At 38.0% G+C, this 26,469-nt stretch overlaps 1 protein-coding gene and 1 long non-coding RNA gene across 2 annotated transcripts in view; one reads left to right on the top strand and one right to left on the bottom strand.

Annotated features, from left to right (window-relative positions):
• osp (myosin phosphatase Rho interacting protein outspread) overlaps positions 1-26,469 on the bottom strand; it is a 236,164-nt gene that overhangs the window by 183,453 nt on the left and 26,242 nt on the right. The gene's annotated exons all lie outside the window — the stretch shown is intronic.
• On the top strand, positions 16,524-17,164 carry LOC149906146 (uncharacterized). The gene is made up of 3 exons (XR_016457046.1): positions 16,524-16,717; positions 16,844-16,905; positions 16,980-17,164. It is a non-coding gene; the product is annotated as an uncharacterized LOC149906146 (long non-coding RNA).

Here is a 26,469-nt window from a genome sequence, read left to right as displayed (position 1 = left end):
TAGTCTCATGACGGTCCAGTCATATGAGGAGGATAGGCTGTGGGCCAAGCGAAAGCGGTCCTCTGGAGCGAGCTGCTCAGGCTCCTCCACGGAGGAAGGCCGAACGCGGCAGGCCAAGAAAGCCTCGAAAAGGGGCAAAGGGCGAGGGGCTGCAGCAGCTGGGTTCTGTGCAGGTACAGCCTCTGCAAGAAAGACCTTAGCGGACATGACAGCCGCTAGGAAGGCCTTGTCGCGCGTACGGAGGGAATCGGAGCTCGAGGCTAGCGAGGAAACGCAGGTCTCCCGAGCCTCTCGAGCCGGTACCTCTCGCGCTGGAGAAACTGGGGACGGACGTCTTGCCGACGATTCTACCGCGGCCCTCCAACGCCGTATAGAGGAGAGCCTGGATGCCATTGAGCAGGTGCGGGCAAAATCGACCAACCTAAGGGTGGCGTTCAAACGCTCCCTCAAGGATGCCTCGGACACCATTCAAGAAGCAGCGGTGCTTCTTGCGCAGCGTACCGCAACAGAGGAGACGCGGCAGCTGCAAGCTGCGAACACTCAGTTACAGGCGGAAATCGCGGGCCTCCGAAAAGAGATGGGAGAGCTGAGGGCCATCATAGGGACCGCACAGCCCATGCAAACGCGAGTGGACTCCGAACTGACCGCGGAGATTTTGCGGCAAGTTGGGGGAATGGTGGACGCCCGGTTTGAAGCGTTGGAGGAGCGCCTCCCTCCAACGAGGCGTGTAAGGCCTCCATTGGCGGGGGATGGCAGGGTTGAGGGAATGGCGGTTGGGCAAGCCCCAATCGAGGACTTTCCTCCTCTTCCGCCGCCAAAGCCCCCTAATAGGGCGCCAGCGAAAGGTGCTGCCCCAGCAAAGGCGAGAAAACCGGAACAGCCTGCTGCGAAGCCTGCAAAACCGGATTCAGCTGCAAAAGCCAAGGGGAAGGGCAAGGGGAAGGCTGCACGGCAGCCGGAAAAGACCAAGTCAGCTGACAAGACTGTGCCCACCACTTCTTCTGCTCCCCAGTTGCAGCAACGTCTGGAGCAGGAATGGACGGTCGTTGGAAAGAAGGGCAAGGCGAAAAAGAAAAAGGGGCCGGCGCGAGTGCGCACGAGGGCGCAGAGGTTGCGCAATCCTTCGTCCTCGGCTGTCGTAATTGCTCTGCAGCCAGGCGCAGAGGAGCGAGGCGTCACTTATGCCTCTATAATGGCTGGATCACGTCAAAAGATTAATCTGGCGGAAATCGGCGTAGGTGCGCTGCGGTTCAAGCGTGCTGCGACTGGAGCAAGGATTTTAGAAATCCCTGGTGCCGCAAGCTCGAAGGAGGCAGATGCTCTCGCTGCAAAGATGCGGGAGATTTGGGACGAAAGCACCGTCAAGGTTTCCAGGCCGGTGAAATGCACTGAAGTGCACATCATCGGCTTGGACGACTCGGCGGCGGTAGATGATGTCGTGGCTGCGATTTCTCAGGCAGGAGAATGCCCTACAGAACACGTTAAGTGTAGTGGACTGCGCATGGGCTCTCGCGGCTTGACTTCAGCCTGGGTGAGCTGCCCGATAGCCGCGGCAAAGAAGGTGGCACAGGTGGGCCGTATCCAAGTAGGGTGGATCTCTGCAAGTGTCACGCTTGGCAGGGTGAAGCCGCAGCGTTGCTTCCGCTGCCTAGAGGTGGGGCACGTAAGAGCCACGTGCAAGTCGCCCGTAGACAGGAGCAACGTCTGTTTCCGATGTGGAGAAACAGGCCACAAGGCCGGGGAATGTTCTGCCTCCGCCGCTCGCTGCGTTCTATGTTCCGAGGCCAAGCTACCGGCAGGCCATCGGCTCGGGGGCCCGGCTTGCAAGGCTCCCAAGCGGAAAAGAGGAAATCGGGGACGCGATGGTCCAGGTACCACGCCGTGTCCTTGTCCCGCGCCCGTCGAGGCGAATGTGACGGTTAGCGAAATGGAAACGCAGTAATGGCTCCCCTCCATTTCCTCCAAGGCAATATCAACCACTGCGCCGGAGCTCAAGATCTTTTGCTCCAGAGTCTGGCGGAGTGGCGGATAGATGTGGCGGTGGTGGCTGAGCCCTATTTCGTGCCGTCCCGGGACAACTGGGCGGCCGACTTGGATGGACTGGTGACGCTAGTAACGCAGGGCGGCACAGTAATGGAAAGGGTAGTCCGGCGGCAGGGTTGTGTCTCGGCCTCGATCAATGGTAACACAGTGATCGGGGTCTACTTCTCTCCCAACCGTAGCCTGGATGAATTCGAGCGGTTCCTGGCAGATCTTGGGGAACTGATTGACCTCGCTCCTTCGCAGCCCGTGCTTCTGGCCGGAGATTTCAATGCCAAATCAATGGCATGGGGATCATCGGTGAGAAATGCGCGGGGTGCGGTGCTGCAGGACTGGGCGGTCGCAGCTGATCTCTCGGTCGTAAATCGCGGGAGTGAGCTAACATGCGTGCGGCAAAGAGGGGGCTCCATCGTCGACATCACCTTCGCTAGCCCCCCCCTTGCAAGGCGAATTAGCGACTGGAGGGTTGTAACTGATGTGGAAACGCTATCGGACCACAGATACATCCGCTTCAGCGTCTCTGCGCCATCCGCGTTTCGCGGTGAGCCTTCCCTAAATGGTGGACGTCCACGTTGGTCGATTCGTAGTCTCGATAGGGAACTCCTAATTGAGGCTGCCATAGTTCAGGCATGGATCCCTGCACCGCAGATCGCAACAGTAGAGGACGATGCAGCATGGATGGCTGATGCCATGGCGCAGGTGTGTGATGCGGCCATGAGTAGAGTTCGCTCTAATCCGCGCAGAAGACCGATGTATTGGTGGTCCGCCGAAATTGCCCAGCTGCGCGCATCCTGCGTGGCTGCGAGGCGGGCGTACACCAGGCACCGGCGACGGAGTGCACGGGACGAAGTGGAGGAAGCGCAACTGTATGCCTCCTACAGGGAGTGCGTTACCTCTCTGAAGGAGGCAATCAGCAGCGCCAAGGATAGAGCATGGGAAGAGATGCTCGAGGGTCTGAACCGAGTGCCGTGGGGTCGGCCGTATAAACGGGTGAGGCAGAAGCTCCGCCCGTGGGCTCCGCCCCTGTCTCAGTCTCTCGAGCCCCGTCTGTTAGAACAGGTTGTGGTGTCTCTGTTCCCGGACCGGGGAAGATATTCTCCTCCGCCGATGGCGGCGACACCTGCGTCACAGGAGGAGCCTGCAGAAGAAATCCCTGCCGTTACCCATGAGGAGTTGGAGTCGGCAGCTACGCGGCTTAAAGGGAAAAGCACTGCTCCTGGACCTGACGGTGTACCTGGCCGAGCGTGGGTGCTAGCGTTGGAAGCCCTCGGGCCCCGGGTGGAGCGGTTGTTTTCGGCTTGCCTTGAGCGGGGCCAATTTCCCCGTCGGTGGAAGACAGGGAATTTGGTCCTGTTAAGAAAGGAGGGGCGCCCGCGCGATTCTCCCTCAGCGTACAGGCCTATTGTATTGCTTGACGAGGTGAGCAAGCTTTTTGAGCGCGTTTTCGCAGCTCGCCTCGTCAACCATTTGGAGGGAGTGGGACCAGACCTCAGCGGGAACCAGTTCGGCTTTCGCCGTGGTCGGTCCACACTTGACGCGATATCTCGCGTGAGAGCCACCGCAGAAGATGCGGCCGCTAGTGGAGAAGTCCTCCTGGCGGTGTCTTTGGACATCGCCAACGCGTTTAATACCTTACCGTGGGACAGTATTCTGCAAGCTCTCCACTATCATCGCGTGCCGGGCTACATGGTGCGACTGCTGCGGTCATACCTATCAGATAGGACTGTTGCCTATCCAACCCGCGATGGATGGAGTGAGAAGGAAGTGTCGTGCGGTGTCCCACAGGGGTCAGTCCTCGGGCCTCTTCTGTGGAACATCGGGTACGACTGGGTCCTGCGCGCCACTAACCTCCCAGGTGTTGGCGTAACTTGTTACGCCGACGATACTCTGGTGACTGCGCGTGGGGCCACATACGAGGAGGCAGCTTTATTAGCTACCACGGGAGTTGAGCAGGTGGTGTGCCGCATCCGGCGGTTGGGACTACGGGTGGCGCTGGAGAAATCCGAAGCCATCTTCTTTCCCGGTCGCCGGAGGCTACATAGCGCAGGCTCAGAGATCCGGGTGGATGGGGTAGCGATCAGGGTCACCACCACCATGAGATATCTAGGTATCGTGTTGGATAGCCGATGGAGGTTCACGGAGCACTTCCGTCGCCTCGCCCCCCGTCTTGTAGGGGCGGCCGGAGCACTGGGAAGTTTGCTGCCAAACCTTAGAGGTGCTGGGGGTGGGTGTCGCCGGCTATACACTGGCGTAATCCGCTCCATGGCCCTCTACGGGGCCCCCATCTGGGCAGACACCCTGAGCGCCCGTACCAGACCCCTCTTGCGGAGGCCGCAGCGGGTCATGGCGCTCAGGGTAGTTAGGGCATACCGCACGGTGTCTTTTGAGGCTGCCTGCGTAATGGCCGGAACGCCGCCATGGGATCTGGACGCCGAGATGCTAGCGGACGTGTATCGCCGCGTCTCGGCGTCTAGGTCACATGGGGTGAATCCTTCCTACGAGGAAGTAGAGGAGTGGAGGGTCGAGGCTGCCGAGCGGCGGTTCCGGGAGTGGGAACGCCGGCTCGAGGAGCCCAGCGCGGGTGAGAGGACAGTTGCGGCCATACGTCCAGTCCTCCAAGAGTGGTGCGACAGGCGGCACGGGGCCATAACCTTCCGCCTTACGCAGATACTGTCCGGGCACGGCTGCTTCGGGCGGTACCTGTGTAAAGTCGCGAGGAGGGAGCCCAGCATGGTCTGCCACCGGTGTGCCTGCCCGGAGGACACGGCAGATCACACTCTTGCCGTGTGTCCCGCGTGGGCCGAGCCCCGTGCTCGCTTAGTCGCGATAATTGGGCCGGATCTCTCTCTACCCTCCGTTGTTCGTGCAATGGTGGATGGCGACAGATCCTGGCGTGCGGTGATCGCATTCTCGGAGAGCGTGATCTCGCAGAAAGAGGAGGCAGAGCGGGTGCGCGAGAGGGATCCTCACGCGGACCCGATCCGGCGCAGACGTCTTATTGGGCGTCGTCGCCGTGTTGCGGCCGCTTTACACGGTCGCAACGTGCCTCCTTGACGAAGGGCGCCGGGCGGTGGAACGGGGAATGTAATCCATCGTCCGGTGCGGTGAGGCGGCTTGAGACGTGTTCCGCTCATGCCGCCAACGGGAGGGAAGAGCAGGCAAACTACCTTTCCTGTTCTTGGCTTGCGCCTGGCCTGGAGATGGGCTGCCGCCGAGGGGGTCGCGGAAGAATTCCAACAAATACCCGCGGCCCCATCATTAAAGCGGCTCGACGGAACACAGTGGGGTTTTAGTCGGTAAGAATCCGACATAATCCACGGCTCCTTCCCCGGGGGCCGTGGGTATCTTTGGAAGATTTCCCCACTATAAAAAAAAAAAAAAAAAAAAAAAAAAAAAAAAAAAAAGGAGTTGATATATTTAATTGAAGACTGTAGCCTGGAAGTGGTGTAGGAAAACCCCCGTGCCTCGTATACACGTAAAATGTAAATCTATCGTATGTCTGATCTTTCCATCGGACAATGAGAGTTATAAACAAGTTAATTTAAAATAACTTTAGCGCAACCTTATCACGACTAAAAGCTAAATTTAACAGGTATTCTAATAATAATAGAACTAAGATACTAACTTCATGTTCACCAAAATGTGTAACTAATAGAAGATGTTTGTAACTAACAAAAATGAAACATTAAATTACCGTATATTATCACCTTTTTTGTCTTTCGCTTCAAGAAGCCAAAATGCATTAAAATAAACGTGATCACAACTTTATAATCTTATTACACACAGCGGTCAACATAAAGGTATTAATGCAAAATAACACATTAACGACAGAATTTAATTAATCCCATAATGGATGGCACGAATCAATCGAATCCTCACATAAAACCGCTGAATGTTAAATTATACCGCTACTCTTCCATTTAAATGTTAAACAATTTAATTTTTCAATTTTCGAGCCGTTATATTCTACTTTTGTATCCTGGTAACACTGTTATGTCGATTGATTCAATCGATTTATTATCTTTGCCAAAATTGTTTTGTATGTGGCACATGACACATCATATTATAGTCTGTGGTGTGTAGGCGGTGAACCATAGATACAAAAGATTTGATTCAACTCCAAAACGGTCCAATAAAAATTAAAATTCCAACTAAATATAGTATCAACCATAATTATGGAATCGATTTGATGCAATTTAGTTGCCATGTTTGGTATTTTTCTTAATTAAAATGACATTTGAAATGAAATTCAAATATTATGGTATAAAATATATAAATGGCTTACATTTTTAATCTTATTATCTTGCATTTTTACCGCGAGTGCAAATTACATTAATAAAAGAACAAGTGCTTTAAATAATTTGAGCGTATATCAGAACCGTAAGTGTAATAACATCAGTGGGTTAACAAGATAACATTTAAAAGCACTTGCAATGTATCGATTAAAAATTCAACAATGCTGGCACTTTCTCCGATTTCGTATCGTTGTTCGCGTTCACACGCACCCGAAGATTACCATTAGCCACATAAGGTGTCGACATATCCAGTAGGCATGTAAAACACACCCATACTTAGTAATTGATAGGGACTTTTTGTCCGAGCATCTGCCCTCTCACCTCGACTTCAATACGCGTTGAATTATTCAAAAGGCCGTTGGTCTCGGATTAGCAAATAGACGCGCCAACGCGTTGATATTTCAATGATGTTACTCTTGAAAGTTTCGCCAAATAAATCAAAGATTTTTTAATTTATTGTCGACAATACTATAGTTGGATATCGGTCTCTATGAATATAGACATAATCGTTAACTCTGCATTTATGGACCATATACAGTTGTAACAATTCCTTAAACTGCCTGGCGCCTGCACAATCAGCTATTTTGTGTCACGATTCGCTATGATTTATGATATACCAATCTCAATTTATAACATTTGAAAATTTATAGATTTTTAATGAAGCTTTGCATTTTAATTAACCTTTTGCACTTGACGTATTTTCACGTCTATTCTCTACTTTGATCTACTTTTGCTCAATGGAGAATACAAACCAATCCTTTTGTTTTTAGCAAGAAAGTAATCACCAGTATGTGAATCCTCTCATTTTAACAGTTGACTGAAAGACGTGTTAGTTATTACCTTGTTATTACACATGATATAAAAGTGACATTCCATATTCAGGGATCATAAACAAGAATTTATAACTGTGATAGCTCAACGGAGGCGGCAACATAATTATGTATGTATTGTATTGACAAACGGTACCATACAAGGCATTGATTACAAAATACCTTAACCGCAAACATTTACCAAAACATCTGTTAGTACAAACAAATGGGATCTTCCCAAGCCGAATCGAGAACAATACAATTACGATCGATTAATCGCTCGCTATCTGATGAAGGCGATCGTTTGGTACTTTCTCGATTGCCGACGGCCGATTATCGATTGGTGGATTCGATTAAACTATCGATACCGTTTACAAATATTTCGACATCGAGATAGCGATCTGAGGCGTTGAGTTGAAACGAGTTTTATATTAATATTAACATTTCGCCCGCGGTTTCGTTTACTGCATTCATCTGATACGATACAACTCTTTCAACACACCGTATGATCTATTGCTCGCTGTAATTCGAGTTGTTTTCACGTGTAATTAAAAAGTGATGAAACTAATTAAGTTTCCATCGTAAAACAAAACTGTAGTATCGATAAGAGGGTTTTTATTGGCCGAATGATGTATCTTGAAATTTGTGGCATTGAGAATTTATGGGGGTATAAAATCTGTTAATTTAATTTGATGGACATTCATATAATATAGATCTAGCTATACATATTTACAGATCTCTTCTAAAGTCTTAGGATATTCTACCATAAATTTTACATTAAGTATGTAAGTGGAACGGACGAATTAATAATATCAATTGGCTTCATATAAAATGAGTGATATATTATTTTTAATGAACTCATCGGCAACTGATATTTGTGTTTAAGATCCAAGTAATTAGCCATAAAACTAATGAACCAAAATCGATGTCGTTTAGATAAAATGTAGATTAGCTCTAAAAACCCATCGTGATATCAGATTCTTTGAACATTTTAAATATAATTATATCAATGTCGATTTGAAAAATGCTAACTGTCCGGACGATTCTGCACTGAACATTTATATAAAATCAGTTAAGAAAATTACAAATGTTCATATTCACCTTAAATTATTGTTATTTCTTGAAATATTTATTTATTTATTTATTTATAATACTTCATTGTACAAACATGAATGGACAAAGCAGAAAAGAAGAACAAAATTACAAAGGCATCATTTGTACAAAAGGCGGCCTTATTGCTGAACAGCAATCTCTACCAGGCAACCTGGTAGGAAAGGAAATATCTTAAAAATTCGTAACAACTACCTACCTAGGAATTGCCAATTGGTAAGTATAAACTAAATTGCAAATGATGACCTTGTAAATTTCCAACACAGGTCATGATTGAAGGAATCATCTGCATTTTGATTATTAGAAAGTTAAACTCAATTATAATCGAATAAATTTGTCATTAATGTAATTTGAAAATTTGTGTCACGATATCATTAGTCTAAATTTAAATCAAGACAATCATGGAAGAATACCTTAATAATTAACTACTAGTATAACCTATTCCTAGTACTTAGTAAATATTGTATGAATGGAATAAAACATTATAATTAATGTACCTACACCACCTACATATAGATTTGCTATTTTCACACACACATTCTTACTCATTTTACATTTCTTACGAAAATTTTGAACAAGTTGGAAAGTTGGAATCCACGTTTCCTCTTTTTATACGTGAAGCCGGAATTTTTTTTAACCAGTTTGTTTTTGAGACAACAACGCCATACAAAATATACCAGCACCAACTGAAATGTCATGTGGATATCACGAAGATTCGTAATTTTTCGTGCACTTATCCATACAGTCACCGACTACCTCATCCCCGGTCAATGACACACCTATGAATTACCTAGGAAACATTACTAAAGTTTGTACAGTACATTTAATTGCACACTGCAGTCTGCAACGCATCGCGTTAAGTTTTATTCAATTTGCTTTAGCACTTCCCGGCGTATATGTGCTTACGTGCTTCCCCGTGTTTGTCTGCTTGGACGGTGAATAACTTATTTAAGTGAGGTGTCTATTATAATGTATGTAGTAGATATGTATAAGAAACGGGAAGGAAAGTACGTAAAAGACACCGAGTCATGACAATTGGTAGTTATTAATTTCAGTTATTTTAGTAACAGATATTTCTCTCACAATTTACGTTTCAGTCTTTAACACTATATGCTACTCCACACGGAACATAATAACAGGCCTATTTCTTCTGAACATAGGAATACCTTATCATTTGGATTTCCTATTCATACCGATTATCCAGACACGTCTGTCTGACTCTTTTTCCCTTTTAGTCAACGTTATTTCTCTAAGATTTCCTAATGATTTCTCATCTCTATCCGTTGCTGTCCTCACTCCAACTTGAACCCTCAAGAATAGTTCACAACAAGCGCAAACACTGCAAATCATATTCAAGTCGAACACCAACTTATTTGTGTACACAATTATGTTTGCGAACATTATTTGTTTAGAGCCGTTCATTCCTCGCTATTTGCTTACACGGGAACCGAACAAAAGATGTTTTAGCTATTAAACTTTACGCCTACATTATGTACGCTGTTTACGTAACTGCGTGTATGTATGTATGTACCTATGGAACAAGAGTTAAAAGAATCACTGGATTTTGAATATACATGACATTGATTGTGAATGTGACTAATAATAATTGGACTAACACATTTATCTGACCTTTATCATTGTTTTTTATTTGCAGATGAATTTAGGCGATTTTTACTGACTTTCAGAACATAGATTTCATTTTAAAGATATAGAGGAATATTAAACAAAATTCCAAATTACATTCGAAAACTGGCAAAACGAGTCAAACCCGACTAGAAATCTAAACAATTCCAAGGGTCTGTGATAGCCGATAGGCGATTATAAAGGATGTTAATGAGCCAGATCATGTGAAACCGGGTTGTTAATTTTATAAATAATAAACATGTAAAGGAAGCGAGGGCTTCGCGCATCCTGGACTTGAGTAAACAACTATGCCTACAGTGTTATGATAACGCTTGGCCGTGTTTATGGTTTGTCAAGGAATATATATACTTTATTATAACTCAAGTTTTATTATGAACTAGCGGTCCGCCCCGGCCTCGCCCGTGGTACATATTTACGTTTTCTCTACATAAGAACCATCCTCGTACTTCAAGGAATATAATAAAAAAAGAATTATCGAAATCGGTTCAGCCGTTCTCAAGTTATGCGCTTACCAACACATTTTGGGATTCATTTTTATATTATAGATTTAAAAGCAAAACTTGACCTTTCGTAGCATTGATTTTAGTAAAGAAAGTGTTTAAAAACAATAAATTAGTACGAAACTACGGAAAGAGAGACTAATTTATGTTTTTTGTATCTGTGTGTTCAACTCGAAAAAAGTGCTATTAGATTTAGTTTAATATTCGGCAAACCAAAATTTATAGCGGTAACGCTCATTTTGATATAGGTATTTTTCACAAATTTTTACACAAACCTTATTTACACCGCAAACTATATTGACAAATAAAACCATAATCATTAAACCTGCAAACACTTGAATAGTTCTTACCAAAGTAACTGCGGATATAACATGATGTATGAAATAAATAGAAAATCGCAAATCATAGGATTAACCTCGCGCAGTGAAACCCGCTTTCCTCTCGCTCTCTGACTCCGAGACTTGATAGTTATTGATTTAATTACTTTATGCGTGTATATTGTATATCTATAGTGTTATAAAGAAAGTTTCTAACGTGGTTTGTTTGTAGATAATCATCGGAAGTACCTACTATAAAAATATTTCAGTAGGAAAGCTACACTATTCAGAAGGGATAAAGGTAATTAATTATACGTTGATTAATTATCTCAAATAACATTTACACAATACTTAATCAATAAAATTACACACTTTACACAATTATCGGATGTTCCCTGTTACAGTATTATGCCAAAACTTCTTCTAAGTATCAATTCAGGTACATCATTTTTTATTTATTCGTACATTTTTTTTCGTCAAAACATTTGCTTTAAGGCTGATAAGACTATTTATATATTGTCACTCTATTAATAAATTTGGGAATTCAGAATTGCAGCTTTCTCTAATATGTACCTACGCGTGACTTATCATACAAGTTACAACAGAGATAAAATAACTGGTTTTGTTCAAGTAGGTCCCATAGCGAAGCGAAGGCGAATTGCTGGTCGCAAAAATCATATATCATGACCTGATTCATACATATTTTCTAAGATAACATCATAACAATGATACAATCCAACTTACGTTCCTTAGAAAGAGGTGAAAATCAAGTGTAGCTTACCTGAAAAAGAAAAAATAATCTTGAGTAAATTGAATACAAATAAAATCAATATACCATACCAATATTATACCTATTTAATACTATCACTCCATCACCTACAAATAATACAGGTTTTACAACTTTTCCTTGTTAAAAAAGCTAAATATGCAACGATTAAGATCGTTTGTTTATCTATAAATTGTTGAACCGCTGACAACCATGATTACAGATCGCGATAGCCATAGCAAGTATTTCTATCGATGGTGACTTTGAATAAATTTATTTTCATTTAAGCGTATGAAAATCTGAGGCAATTCGCCTATCGCTTCCTGGAATACTGGTTGGCTAAAGATATTGTAATCGGTTTATTTCTTTATTTATTGAGAAAATTTATTTAACGCTTAGGTAATAAAGCGGATTTAGCATCATCGTTCTTTACCGTAAACAGTTCTATATTTTTAAGTTATGAATATACATTTCGGATAATTGTTCCATAAGATTGTCAAAAAAGAAAAACAAATAAAATATGTAACAATACAAACAAAACTTACAATTTAAACAAAAATGTTCCAAACGTGCTGTGTAAACGTACCGGAAAATTAATAATTGTTATGTACATACGTAACAATTACTAATTTTTCCTTTAATAATTTTACAGTACGAAAACATTAGATATTTTCATTTTTAATAACGTACATTTCATCCAACCTATCCCTTTTATCACAAACACACATAAAATACTGGTATTTACACCTCATTTCTCGAAGGCGCCAAAGCAATGTAAGTACATCGTCAATCGTAACACGTAACTAATTAGTTAACGGTTAACAACACTGTACAAAAGATCTTGATACTATCTGTCACTTGCGAGTTAAATTTTATATCTAGTATCTTAACGACTAGTGCGAATAACGTCATAATTTCAGAACCTTAGTAATTATTTATTTATAGTATAATATTTTTTTGTTAAAAATCTCATCTGAAGATGGAAAAAAATACGTTTCGGAGAAAAACTGCTACATATCTGCAAAAATTAACAAGACGAAGAAAGAAACGGCAACTTGAGAAGAGCTCAGAAGCTGCCCTTTACATACAAATTTTAAGAAACAAAGTAACAAAATTACTAAAAAAAAATATTTTTAAAATGAAATACACTACAAACCAATCAAATGAATTACATATTATAAATACATGTCAAACATCAAACGCAACACTAATTAGCTAGTAACGCAAGCAATCAGGCAGATAGCAGTATCAAACGATCTTGATACTTTAGTAACGAACAATCTTGATACTTCAGTAGCTATAAGGTCACGCGATATAATCGTGGTGACAATTTAATATAATAAATGTTCCCTTGTAAAGGCCTACTTGTGAATTATAGCCTGCTAGGCTCATTATTGAGCAATCCGAAATAATTGTATTTGTAAGTAGCGGTCCGCCCCGGCTTCGCCCGTGGTACATGTTTACGTTTTCTCTACATAAGAACCATCCTCGTACTTCAAGGAATATAATAAAAAAAGAATTATCGAAATCGGTTCAGCCGTTCTCGAGTTATGCGCTTACCAACACATTTTGCGATTCATTTTTATATATAAGAAGAAGAAGAAGAAGATGATGGAAGTTGTTATACAATTATCTAGATAGGAAAATAAAATTACAACTTTCTATCAAATTTAAAAGAGAAAGTTTTCACTAGAATTGAATCTTCTAAACATTACAATATTGATTTTTTTTGTTGAGTGACAGAACTAAGAATGTATGATTAGTGCAAGAAGCTTACATATAAGCTTCTTGGATTAGTGATTACTTGTATCAAGTTAACACCAAAACTTTTAAATTTCGCTTTAGTATTTATATAGGTACTACCTAAATAGTATAAAGAAAAAGCAAAATATTACATTATCGATAAAATCACATGAAATTTATTAAAACACGCGTATAATCTATTATTGTCTAATATTACAACAGATCTATAACTAAATGATACAATAATTGCATTATAGACCGGGAGATACTGACACAAAATTTCGAGTCATTTGTAACAGGATGGCGGTTCTACAGGGGTCTTAGTACGCAATGACAAACAGAAAAACGATGGTGTGAACACTGGTACCGGCGGCTTAGTCGCGTGGGCGTTAGTCGAACTCGTCGTAAAAATAGCGAAAGTCAAACGATTTGTAACACAAAAATTTTAGAATTTTCCGATAGCCCATAAAAAAGAAGTAGGCGGTAGTGTCATGCCATACTTTTCCGGTGTGACTTACAGCCCGCCATACCGACGCAAATGTGTTGATTTAAAAAAAAACAATTCAACCATTTGTACCAGGCTAACTTTTGCGCAGGTAACCATCGTCGTGTAGCCATTTACGAAAATCACCATACCATACTTTTCGGACGATTCCAAATGGTTGCCATACCGCCGAAAATCTGCAAAAATTTTTTTTTCGCCAAACTTTTTGTACCAGTATTGCATTTGGATTTTTGGAGAGTATTTGATAAAATGTGACCATTATTATATTTGCCATACTTCTAGTACGGGGAAAAAGTGCTGCCATACTTCATAAATAAATTTATTATTAATTTATAGAAGTGAAGATTTCTACCACCTAGATCTTTGAAATTTTGTATTTATATTTGTTGAACCTCAAACTTATAGGAAAGATTAATGCCATACTGTTACAAATCGTTCAAAATACGAATAAAATCATACAATAAAAAAAAATCTTATACACATTCGCCACCTCCCACAGGTATGGCATTATCACACTTCTATTTATAATCATTCAGGAGTTGTTGAAAAAAAAAATTTAGGGTGTTACAAATGGTTCGGCAAAAAAAAAATTTGCAGTTTTCGGCGGTATGGCGACCATTTGGAATCGTCCGAAAAGTATGGCATGGCGATTTTCGTAAATGGCTGCACGACGATGGTTACCTGTGCAAAAGTTAGCCTGGTACAAATGGTTGAATTGTTTTTTTTAAATCAACACATTCGCGTCGGTATGGCGGGCTGTAAGTCACACCGGAAAAGTATGGCATGACACTACCGCCTACTTGTTTTTTATGGGCTATCGGTAAATTCTAAAATTTTTGTGTTACAAATCGTTTGACTTCGCTATTTTTCCGACGAGTTCGACTAACGCTCACGCGACTAAGCCGCCGGTACCAGCGTTCACACCATCGTTTTTCTTTTTGTCATTGCGTACTAAGACCCCTGTAGAACCGCCATCCTGTTACAAATGACTCGAAATTTTGTGTCAGTATCTCCCGGTCTATTAGCACTCCAAGCGATAATTTAATTTCTTGTCATAATGCAAATGTTTCGAATTCAACAAAATAATATATACAGGGTGTCCGGTTATTGATGGAAAACATTGAAATAGCAATAGAACTTATGACCAATCAGCAAAAATGTAAAAATCATCATAATTGGAACCTAAGTAGGTATTATAAAAAGCCAAAAAAAATTCGCTTCATTTTATTTTATACTAGCTTACCGCCCGCGGCTTCGCCCGCTTAAAACCTAATAAATTATATACTAAAACTTTCCTCTTGAATCACTATCTATTAAAAAAACCGCATCAAAATCCGTTGCGTAGTTTTAAAGATTTAAGCATACAAAGGGACAGAGAAAGCGACTTAGTTTTATACTATGTAGTGATTTAAGCCTTAGCCTTTATTATATTCAATCAAACAACGCAATTACTAAAATAAATATTTCCAAGGCAATTTATGAATTATCGCATTAGGTGTGGCTGAATGGACTAAACCCATAGGCACGTTATCTGCGAGATTAAGAAAACGCGCGGGAAAATTGAGCGCCAATTGAGATAACAGATAATATAATCGTGTAATTACTTTTTTAATCCACAAGTATTTATTATCTACATTTTATCTGTGAAATATATTTTAATAAGATACGATTGATAGTTTTAACTATTCGGTCGACAAATGAATAACGTATTTTAACTTTGGGTTAGGTCAGGATCGAATGTCCATTTTCGTAAGAATTAAAAAAATGTTTTATCTATTGCAAATACTTACCACATAAATAGAATTCCAAACTTTTAATTGCTGAAAACAAAATAAAAAAAATATAGCACTCAGCAATATGAAGCTTTCTACTAGTAAAATCATATATCAAATGGGTCCATTAAGTACTTTCGTAGCTTATTCAAACAAACAAACACAATCTCTTTACAACATTACTTTAGATACTACAGGGTTATCAGTCCCTGTTATCACACAAAAAGACTGGTCAGGCCAAGTCGAAGCGGCATCTAACGGCGAGCGTGACCTTCTATTAATTACCGTTCAGACCGGCCCGCGTGCCGCAACTAGTTACCATAACAGGAGTACGTGTTTTTATCCTGGATACCTTGTATTTTGAAGTGCTCAAAATGATATAATTTTGAAGTATGTGTGTGGTAAGCTAGTAGCTGTGGTAAAGCTCCTTCGTCCATTTGTGTTTGTCCATTTTTAAAATTTGATAATACATATTTTTAGTGTGTAGTATATTATGTACTTGCTTGGTTAATCTAAACATTACTGCTAAGTCAAGTTATTATTATACAAGTAATTAAAACGCTAAATAAGCATTTTTATTCTAAAGAGACGAAGAAATTTCCATTCAAATTTGTAAGAGAAGATAAATCGAAAAGTAGCACAAAGGTTTTAAGGTGATGAATTAATTTTTCTAACATTTACGGCCCTTTTTAAACCTTCGTAATTTTTATATTATTAAAGTTGTCGTGATGAAAATTCTTGACAAGAAAGTTCAATAGTAACACAATACGTCTACCGTTTTAGAAACATGATTCCATGATATTTTCTCGATAGAAAAAAAATACAAAGTTCTCATTGTTATTTTTTTATAATCTCTGGCATCTTCAAAATAACAAACGTAAAGTTACGACTTTTTGGATATTAACTATAAAATATACAACCTATACGTCTACCGATTTAGAATTTTGAAATATGCGATGGTTTTGAAATAAACAAGAAATACTTGAAATTAGCGCGCGACCAGCCAATATAGCGAGAGTCGCCCTGTACCTTCCTACCCCGATCGCTGCACGAGTCATTCCCGCTACGGCCGTCACACGGGGAACTTGTGTCGCTCGCGCAATCGTAAAAAAGGGTGACAACACGATAAGACAAATGGGGACAATAAAGAAAATAAGAAGAAGAAACATAAAGGTTGGAGGAAAAAGAATGCTTACAATTGGAACAAATTAATGAAGTAAGTTGGTTTTATTTTAAATTTGATGATAATTGTATTATAGACGATGTTTGATATGTACCCTTGTTTTAAGTACATAACGAATGTGTAAGATTTTTTCATTTATAGCATAGATAATCTTTTCAGAAATCCGGAATCCAGAAGGAAAATAAACCCACTGATTGTTCACAATGTGAACCCACTCCTTCGTAAGTACCTTTATTCAGTCAAAAATGTATGTTATCAACGTTCTACTGGTTTTATCGCATGATTCCATTTTTAGCAAAAAGCAACAAAGTGCAAAGAAATAAAAAATCATGGTGAACTTAGTGGAAGTATGGCGGACATAATATGGAACAGGAGCTCATTGGAGTAGTATTATATTTAAAAAAAATACGAAATAATTTCAAGAATTACATTTCTTAGAAGGTGGTAGATAAGTATGTTGTATAAAGAATTTGATGTTGATATTTATTTCATTTATACTTACTACACCAGCTGTGCGGGAAATTGCTTAGTAATAAAACAGGTTTATATTCATATTTACATAGTAATGTGAGTTTTCATTTCGAAAAATTTTGTGTAAGTATATTAAATTGAGTTCCTGGGTGATCTGGAAACACAATTGGGCCCGGAAGATGGCGCTGCAGTCACTCCTCCTAATGACATGAACCGATTTGGATGAATATTTGTGTGCACATTTCATTTTTGTGGGATGATTGGTTGATTCGCTTTCACATTAGCTAATATTATGTATTTTTGTTGTTAGAAAGTAAACTTAATTTAATGTTTATAATACATTATTATTGGTATAAATAAGCCAGTGTTCGTCTCACATTGCTGTACCTGCCTACCTACCCTACCAGGGCCTAACTTTGTTCTGGCTATTTTATTTTGATTATTTGTAATGAATAATTACAATTATAATAGAGTGCAAAAAATAAATACATGCGTCAATATATTTTGTGTTTTTTTTAAACAATTTTTTTATTTAAAAAAATATCATTCCGACCGCGGCTTTGCCCGCGTGGAATTAGGTTATATCGTGAATCCTGTTTTATCCCACAGAAGTGTTCAGTTCGGATAAAAAGTATCCTATGTGTAAATCCAGGCTTCAGCTTCCAGTCTTGACGTGATTAAGTAACAACTAACAAAAAATATACAAATTAACATCCAAAGTTTCGCATCAGTTTTACTGTATTAGTGATATCTTCCACTCTTGACTTTGACTGAGAAGAATTAGGGTTTATAACTTCTTTCAGAAATAGTACCTTTCATTTCTGGGCATGATGTAATATCTACGTCAGCATCAAATTCTATCTAAATCAATTCAGTAGTCCGCGTTATTGAGTACCATTTCATTTTTTCAGAGTAACAATATTTTTTGTTATTTTAAAGATTATTTATAACCTGTATTATTTTGTAATAAAGTAAACATTACGAAATAATAATAATTATTAATAATGTCTAAGTAGTTGTTGGAAAGAAGATTATTTGTTTATAAGCAAGAAAATAAAACCAATAAATCAACAATTGAATAAATGTATAACAATATTATAACTGTATGACGACTCCATACATGTTTGTCCCGAGTCGGCCAGCGGCAGCGCGGCGAGTTTGCAAGAATGACTTCGCGCACACCGGCGTTCGCGATAGCGAGCTATTAGACTCCGCCCGCCAAGCAGTGGATTTTTTTTTGTGTATCGTCTTAAAGAATCTCCTATACAATTTTAATTGAACAGAGAAGCGATAATTATTTTCTAATAATGTAACTCGACGACGCACCTGCCCATCGTATTGTATTCGTAGTCTAAGAGCTTGCTGTAATATATGTACTTGAAATAACACAAGAAAGTTTTTATGACAATTGTGTATTCAAATGTTAATAAAATATTTTATTTACATTATTTACATTAAAATTAAGTTAATTTACATTATTTCATATCAATAAACGTAAGCTAATTGATTAAAATTTGAAACTAGCAATATGAATTTTCAATTGCACTCGGCAGATAAACGCTTTTCGGTACTGGTACTGTAGCTAAATTTTCATAAATGGTTGTGAAAATGTCATACAAATACTTGTTAAATTACACTACATTATTACATTAATAGTACAAATACGTGCGGAGATGTCCTAGAAACATTTTTGAATTTCTCCTTCAAAAATCACATTAGCCCTTCTTTTACCAGCTCCTAAACTACAGTTTCTTTTATTCAGAAGCCAAGTTTCGAAAGTCAGCATTTGCATGGTTAACAATGGCTGCAATTACTCGCAATTAGCTAGTGGATTTAATTAATAGCTCTGCAATCGAAGGCGTCAGCGTTTTGCGCTTATTGTAGCATAACAAAAAGATTTATACTCTGTGGGGATGGACATTCCAATGCTTTTTTAGTATACAATACAGATTGTATCCTTAAATAGCTCTAGAGTTGAACGAAAAAAGATTAAACGGTTTTAAAGTTTCGAATTAAAAGACATACACTTTCTGTTCTGCAAAACAAATATTATCCCAAGTTACCCAACCACCTAACTACCTTTTACCATACTAGCTGTGCTCCGCGGTTTTACCCGTAGTGCTCCGCTCCTGTTGGTCTTAGCGAGATGATATATAGCCTATAGCCTTCCTCGATAAATGGGCTATCTAACATCGAAAGAATTTTTCAAATCTGACCAGTAGACCGAGATTAGCGCGTTAAAACAAACAAACAAAATCTTCATCTTTATAATATTAGTATAGATTTTCAGTATCATATATGTACTATACTTTAATCTACGTGTTTTCCTACAGCTTTAGAAACAAGAAACAGTATTACATTAAGTCGCCAAGCAACCATTTAACCCACATATGTGCCGCAATGAACGCAAAAAGCAACGTCAAATGACTGGAATCGTTCGAGTTACGGAAAAATTATGAAACATTACCAAGTAACTGCCATATGGCATGGCTATACACGGCACAAAGACATTACGTTACCTTCGAGAAATACTGTCACATAAATAACATTTTTTAAATGGCTGGAGTACAATTTACACGTGGAAATCTATTAGAACAAATATATTATAAAATTTAATATTTGTATGGTATTATTATAAAATAACACACATTTCATTTTTCAAAGAATCGAATTCTGGCTACAAAATCACACTTTTCGTCCTCCAATGAATCGAATAATGAAACTAAAACTTAACTAACATATTGTTGAATATAACAAAATAAATAACCCTTAAAAGTGGAGTGCATAAAGTCAAAACTGTCCAACTACCCGCGAAAGAAAAAAAATAACTTTCATAACCTGCACCTCATTATTTCCCGTCAAAAAACAAGTTCCACAGAGGTATGTAAATGACACATTATTATTACGAATATTAAATTAACAAAGCGCCAAATGTTCCTCAAACGAGAATTTAATTGCACCAAATGAAACCAGTCGAAACAAATCGATTGAGCAAGATGACAATACTGTGACAATATCTATACGAATGAATTACTAAATTGGATTGACATAATATTATATCTATACTATAGATAGGTTTTATATAGAACTGCAAGTGACTGCAAAAACAGATAATTTGGAAAATCCAAAAGTGCACGCCTCATAATTTTTTTTAAATAAATATTTATTAATTATTATTTTTGTTTATTTAATAACAATTAAACCACATCGAATCAGACCCTGAAAAATGAAAGGGTTCTATTCCTGAGCATACTCAAGCGTAAGAGAAAAAAAAAAGACTCGATTAGTAAAGTACTTCGGTCGCTATCGTGTTAACAAGAAAAAGGATCCGCACATACAGACACACGGACGTCCAAGACAGAACTTTTTTAAACTGTTTTTTAACTAGTTTAAATAACAAAAATGACATCAAAAATATCATGAACGTTAAAAATAGTGTTTTTTCTTAATATGTGTGTGTATGTATTATCTTACAAGTGCAATGTATGATACATAAAGACATTTTAAGTTTGAAAAATCAGATGTTTTGCGCGAAGTGACAGTAGTACCCACCTCAACGCTTCGCTTAATATGAGGCGTGCAAGAAGATATTTCTTTCCGTTTTTGCAACCTATATTGTTACCAGATTTGCTTTTACAAATGATTTCATGCGTCCTTAAATCTAACCTTAAAGAATTTTGTCAAATTTCGCGAGATCGGAGATACCTTTATGAAAGCATTAGTAATACTATAATTTATACGATATAAATTTAATTTCATTTAAAGATATATTTATACGCGGTAACAACTAGAAGCTTTAAATAAAACTACCCTCATATATTCTCAACGAAGTGTAACTCCAGACTCCAGTGTGCATGTCTGAACTCCCAATTTTACAGTCTAGCCAACATAAATCTTAATCTGTCTTACATAGTTTTAGTTTATTTGCTTTCCAAGATTTATTCGCTCGGCGAATAAGCGATTTTTCTATTTGCAACCTTTATAAATAGTTTTTATTAAGCTGAGGGTTTTATGACTTACAATGCCAGTAATTTCATAGTAAAAGAGGTAATGTGTTTGAATAGGTATGTAATGGATTCTTTATTGCGATGTTTTTTCTGTTTTTGGTCGTGTTTTTGAAATACAGGCTTGAAATTCAGCGATTTACCTTAGTAAAATTAGTAGTGAACTAGTTATAGTACGAATGTGCCTTTTTACTGAATACTAATAAGTATTTAGTACTTTTTTACACATTTTTAACAATGGGATAAAAATGCATGAAAGAATTTGCCTGTCATAAGCACAGACGGCCCAATAGATGGGCAAACACGCAGAAAAAGGTTAGTATCCTAGACTATCCAACCCAACTAAAGTATTTACATCTATGAGTATAAAAGATTCAATATAAACACGTTGCAATAACAATAAAAGAGCAATATACCAGGAATTCGTTTACGACGATCGAGTCGCGCCGGGGCATAAAATTAACCCTACATCGAGTTTATTTTAAGGATAAATGCTTATGTAGAGACTAGGAGATTTGTATGTGCATTGCAATGTTTTCCATTTAGGTACTATCAACCATGGTATTTATATGTTTAACATAGGCCTGAGTATGTAACCTGAACACATGGCATTTTTTCTTAGGGCTTTAGTAGGCACTGGCATGAAAAAAACCATTTATTTTCTCATCATTCCAACATGTGCATTTTTCTATTATTGGAAAAATGCCTACTGACTGGCCTGAAATACAAAGTTCGTTGTTTACAAAAATAATTCGCAAACATTTCGTATTTACTGAACCGAATCTAAATTCTGAACTAGATGATACTGGTACAGTCACTCTCGTAAAAAAGAATAAACCGGTTCATCTCAGTAAAAACTCAAAAGCGTATATAATACTAGCGGCCCGCCCCGGTTTCGCCCGTGGTAAATATGAAAAATAGATGTTGGCCGATTCTCAGACTTACCCGATATGCACAGAAAATTTCATGAGAATCGGTCCACCCGTTTCGGAGGAGTATGCAGACTAACATTGTGACACGAGAATTTTATATATAAGATGTATAACACAAAAGAAAGAAAACAAATCTAGCAATCGTTATTGCTTAGCATTGCTATATTGCGATTTTAAAAAAATATTTTAATTTTATTGAAGCGAGTTTTATCTTTGAATCTTACCAAAATAGAAGGAAGCAGACAGACACGCAAAATCACAAAGTAAACAAGGCGACGCGATCAAAGTGACAACCGCGCATGCGCACGATGTATTTTGGTAAACGGGTCGGGTCGACGACCGGCGACGCGACGTCTAATAATACAGATGTTGCAGGTGCAGGGGTGACACTAGGGTTGATAGATGCAAATTCCTGTTCAATATTAATTTTATTAAATATAAAATAGTTATAGAGGTCGAATGCTGGAAAAATTGCGATATTGTTTCTAATAAAATGGTTCGTCTTATAATTAAAGAGGAGAATAGGGGGTTAAGAACGGCACTCGCATTTTCCTAGATAGAGCCACGTCAACACCTTGCTTCGCAGGCTTGCTCGCTCTGTGTGCTTCCACCAAATAACATACCGGTATTTAGTTTTATTCAGTTCTTATAAATCCAAAATAATTATATTTTCATTCACCAATGCCCTATTACTACTAACTATTTATTATTTTATTAAATTATTACAACAAGTTAAACTTTATATTCCGGATGTTGTTTAAACTAATTTTTAACAGTTGACAGCCCTGAATACATCAGATGGTTCGGCAGAAAATAGACCTTTGATATTAGGCGACGTTTAATTGGAACCTTTTGGGAACGTTTAAACTCTTAATTAATGAAAAGGTTTTAATTAAGTCTCCTTTGAATACAAAATGAGCGTTTAAATATGTCTGGTGTTTCGATTTGGTATTGTTGATAAAAACTATTTTTATATTTTGGGACTTACGTTTGTGGGATTTGGACTGCAGCGTAACTCTCAATGTGGTCGTAACCTTAGAGAGTCATATTAAAAATCCGAATTAAAGTAATTGAACACAATCATATCTCTGAACTAATCGTTCAACAAAGTAATAAGATATGAATAATATCTATAAAACATATACCGGTCGAATTGAGAACCTCCTCCTTTTTTGAAGTCGGTCAATAAGTAAATAATTTACATCAAACACAAACCTCATCAAAACTTTCTAAGTCTTTGAGAAAAGATAATCAAGTATCAATTAGAAAATTCACTTTCCTACATCACACATACGACTAACATTACCAACATGATTAACCCAGCGATTCCCTCATATCAATGCAAAAAACAATTTCTTCCACAATTAACATAAAACAACTCGTATGTATGCTGATGAGTTACTGATACTCTTTACTATCTAGATATAAATTAAAATGCACGCTTTATTAGATAGTAAAAGATCTTGCAGACATTCCGCAGAAAACATGTACATAACATTGAGTTAATATGTACTACGTACTAGAGAGGACATCGCTACTACACTATTTGTAACACGATTTAGAGCCAATCGTCTCAAACCAATTTTTTTATTCATATTTTTTAATAAGATAAACAATATTTTTTGTTACATTGATTGGTTTTAATTTATAAGTAATAAGAGGCAGAATATCTACACAGTGTATGACTCACTAGCCGCCCCACGCGCGCCCGACGTCGCTGCGCTTGTCGCACAGATTTTGTTCGCGGTGTCCTCTCTATACGTAGTAATAATACCTCAATGGTACATAAAGAAATGTTATTAAGGATCTGATTGTAGGATAAGTACTACATATCTTAATGCAAGAATATGTAAGTACATTTTTTAGTACTTAAAAGAAAGACTTGAGCTTTAAAAGCTTTAGATTAGCATCTATCCCGTATTTGAGTTTGAATTAGTACCTAGAGCATTTAGGATTTCTTCTTAGTTGTTAAAAGATATTGACCAATTTTGTTGGAGACAGAAAAATCTGTTTATTATTTACGAATAACGTTTTCATTTTTTTACGCTTTTTTCTATAGGTACAATTATTAATTAATATCGATCAAATGCTATAAAATTCGCAAAAACCTCGACCCAAATTCACAATATCCCCTATCTACCAAATCAGAGATAAACCGATAAATAACATTAACAAATTGCAAGCTACTGTTCAACGACATTACATTAAAGTTTATATAACAAAGACATATAATAGATCGATAAAGATTTGATGGATTATGAAATGTAATGATGACCTAAAGATACGCGTGTTTAGAAACAATTTTGACAAGGCTATTCGGGTATACATAGGTCAGGCTATATTGAGCCACTCTTTTAAATTTTGTTCATCTGGTAACCGGTATAGCAAGAATGTAGTAACAATTAGCGTTTATTGGTAAAATTAAAGCGAATTATTTATTAATAATTAATAATGTCATCTCCAATACAATCATGGCCCAATTTACCTCCAATGGCTCTATATTCATTTAGTTAGTTGAACAAACCAATTACAACAAAAATTTAACAAAACAAAAACAACTTCTAACGAAGAATTTTTTTTTGTTATATAATTCATTTCTTTCCACATAATAAATTACATAAGACATACCTTTAAATAATACGGAGATGCTGCCAACATCTTATTTACGTAGAATATTTACAACACCATAAACTTTACCCATAAACCGTTTCAACGTGATTGGAAACAGAGAAAAAAGTTATTAATTATATCTTACCTATAAATTAAACATAGAAATCACACAGCGAATTAGAACGACCCACAGAAAGGCCATAAAATACCAGGAGACATGGCAATAAAAATTCCATATAACTTAACATTAAGGGCGCATATAAAGTCAAATCACCAATCAACTTTTAGTTGATACGTGTAGTATTCAAGACCAAATATAAAAAATAAAATATATGTGAAACTTGATGATATTTTCGATTATATTGTCAGATCAAAAACATAAAATATTGAAATTGACTCGATAGAAAAAATTCACGAAGTTACCTCTAAATTTCACACTTTTACGTTTTTTACTGGACATGGTAATACTTATTATGATTTTTTTTTCATAAACAATTATATTAAAACATTTGCAAGATATTTGTCAGAGCATTTTGTGTAATTACTTTTAGTTTTGGTTTAATCACGATAAAACACTTTTGGCGCTTACTATATTTTTAATTACGCAAGAAATCATCTTCCATCGCACGTTCCGGGAGCTAAAAACATAATTCTATTTCATACATCAGACGCTATCGCTCCGTTGAGACGAGTAGACCACGCTAAAATTGCTGCGCCGTGTTTTATAATTACGCCGAATATTGATTTGTTGAAAATGGTAAACAACAAAATGAAAAGACTTAAGAAACGAGAACTAAAGAAGATTCAAATTGAAAAGATAACTAAATGTCGAAGGTAATAATGTATATAATGTATAATATAATAGTATTGTTATAATATTAATAAATAATAATTATAATATAAAAAGATAAGTCTTGATTTACCTATTTGAGAAAGTTTAGTTTCTGTAAAATAATTTCCGCGGGCTGAGTATTGACGCGATAGCAGCAGCAACTATAGATAGGTAAATAAAATTCATAGTGGTAGGTACCTAATTCTTACAGTCGCGGTGCAATCAATCAAGTCAAGAAAGATTTATATTATTATTATTACTATAGGCAGATCCTATGTTCGCTCCAGTAAATAATAATATAAATAATATGTAAACCGGTTGTGAATAGTACATATATATTATATTTACAATCTGTATTAGATAATCATACATAACATCTATACATAGGTATAACAAATTCGTACGAAAGTCAAAACTGTACTTACATTGAATAGGTATTTTTTTATAATACATATACATATGTATATATGTATATAAATATATATAATATATTCATAATCTGTATTACATAGTAATATGTAGTACATATCTATACATAAATATAGTTTTTAGAATTTTTGTATGTCTGTCTGTATGTATGTCTGGGCTCTAATTTTGGTGCAGATATAGCTTGAGACCTGAGAAAGGTCATAGGATGAGTTTTATCCCGTAAATAAAAAAAACTGTCTGTGTTTGTCTGTTTGTTTGTACACGCTAATCTCCGGAACTACTGGACGGATTTGAATGAAAGTTATTTTGTTGTGTAGGTACTATTATATTATCCGGGAAATATAAAATAATAATTTATTTTGAAAACTGAAACACCTGATGCAGAACCGCAACAGACCACCTAAACTATAGATTCATTTGAGAAAGTTTATCCAGGCGAGTTTGGATATTATTATTTGTGTAAATTCTGTAAATTCGTTTCCGCGAGTTGAGTATTCATGCGACGAT

This window comes from Colias eurytheme, chromosome 9 (assembly GCF_061535395.1).
Source record: "Colias eurytheme isolate Ceu_HAF_F1 chromosome 9, ilColEury1 Martin Lab GWU primary, whole genome shotgun sequence".
Classification (NCBI taxonomy): Eukaryota; Metazoa; Arthropoda; class Insecta; order Lepidoptera; family Pieridae; genus Colias; species Colias eurytheme.
This window is presented reverse-complemented; position numbering and strand designations above follow the sequence as displayed.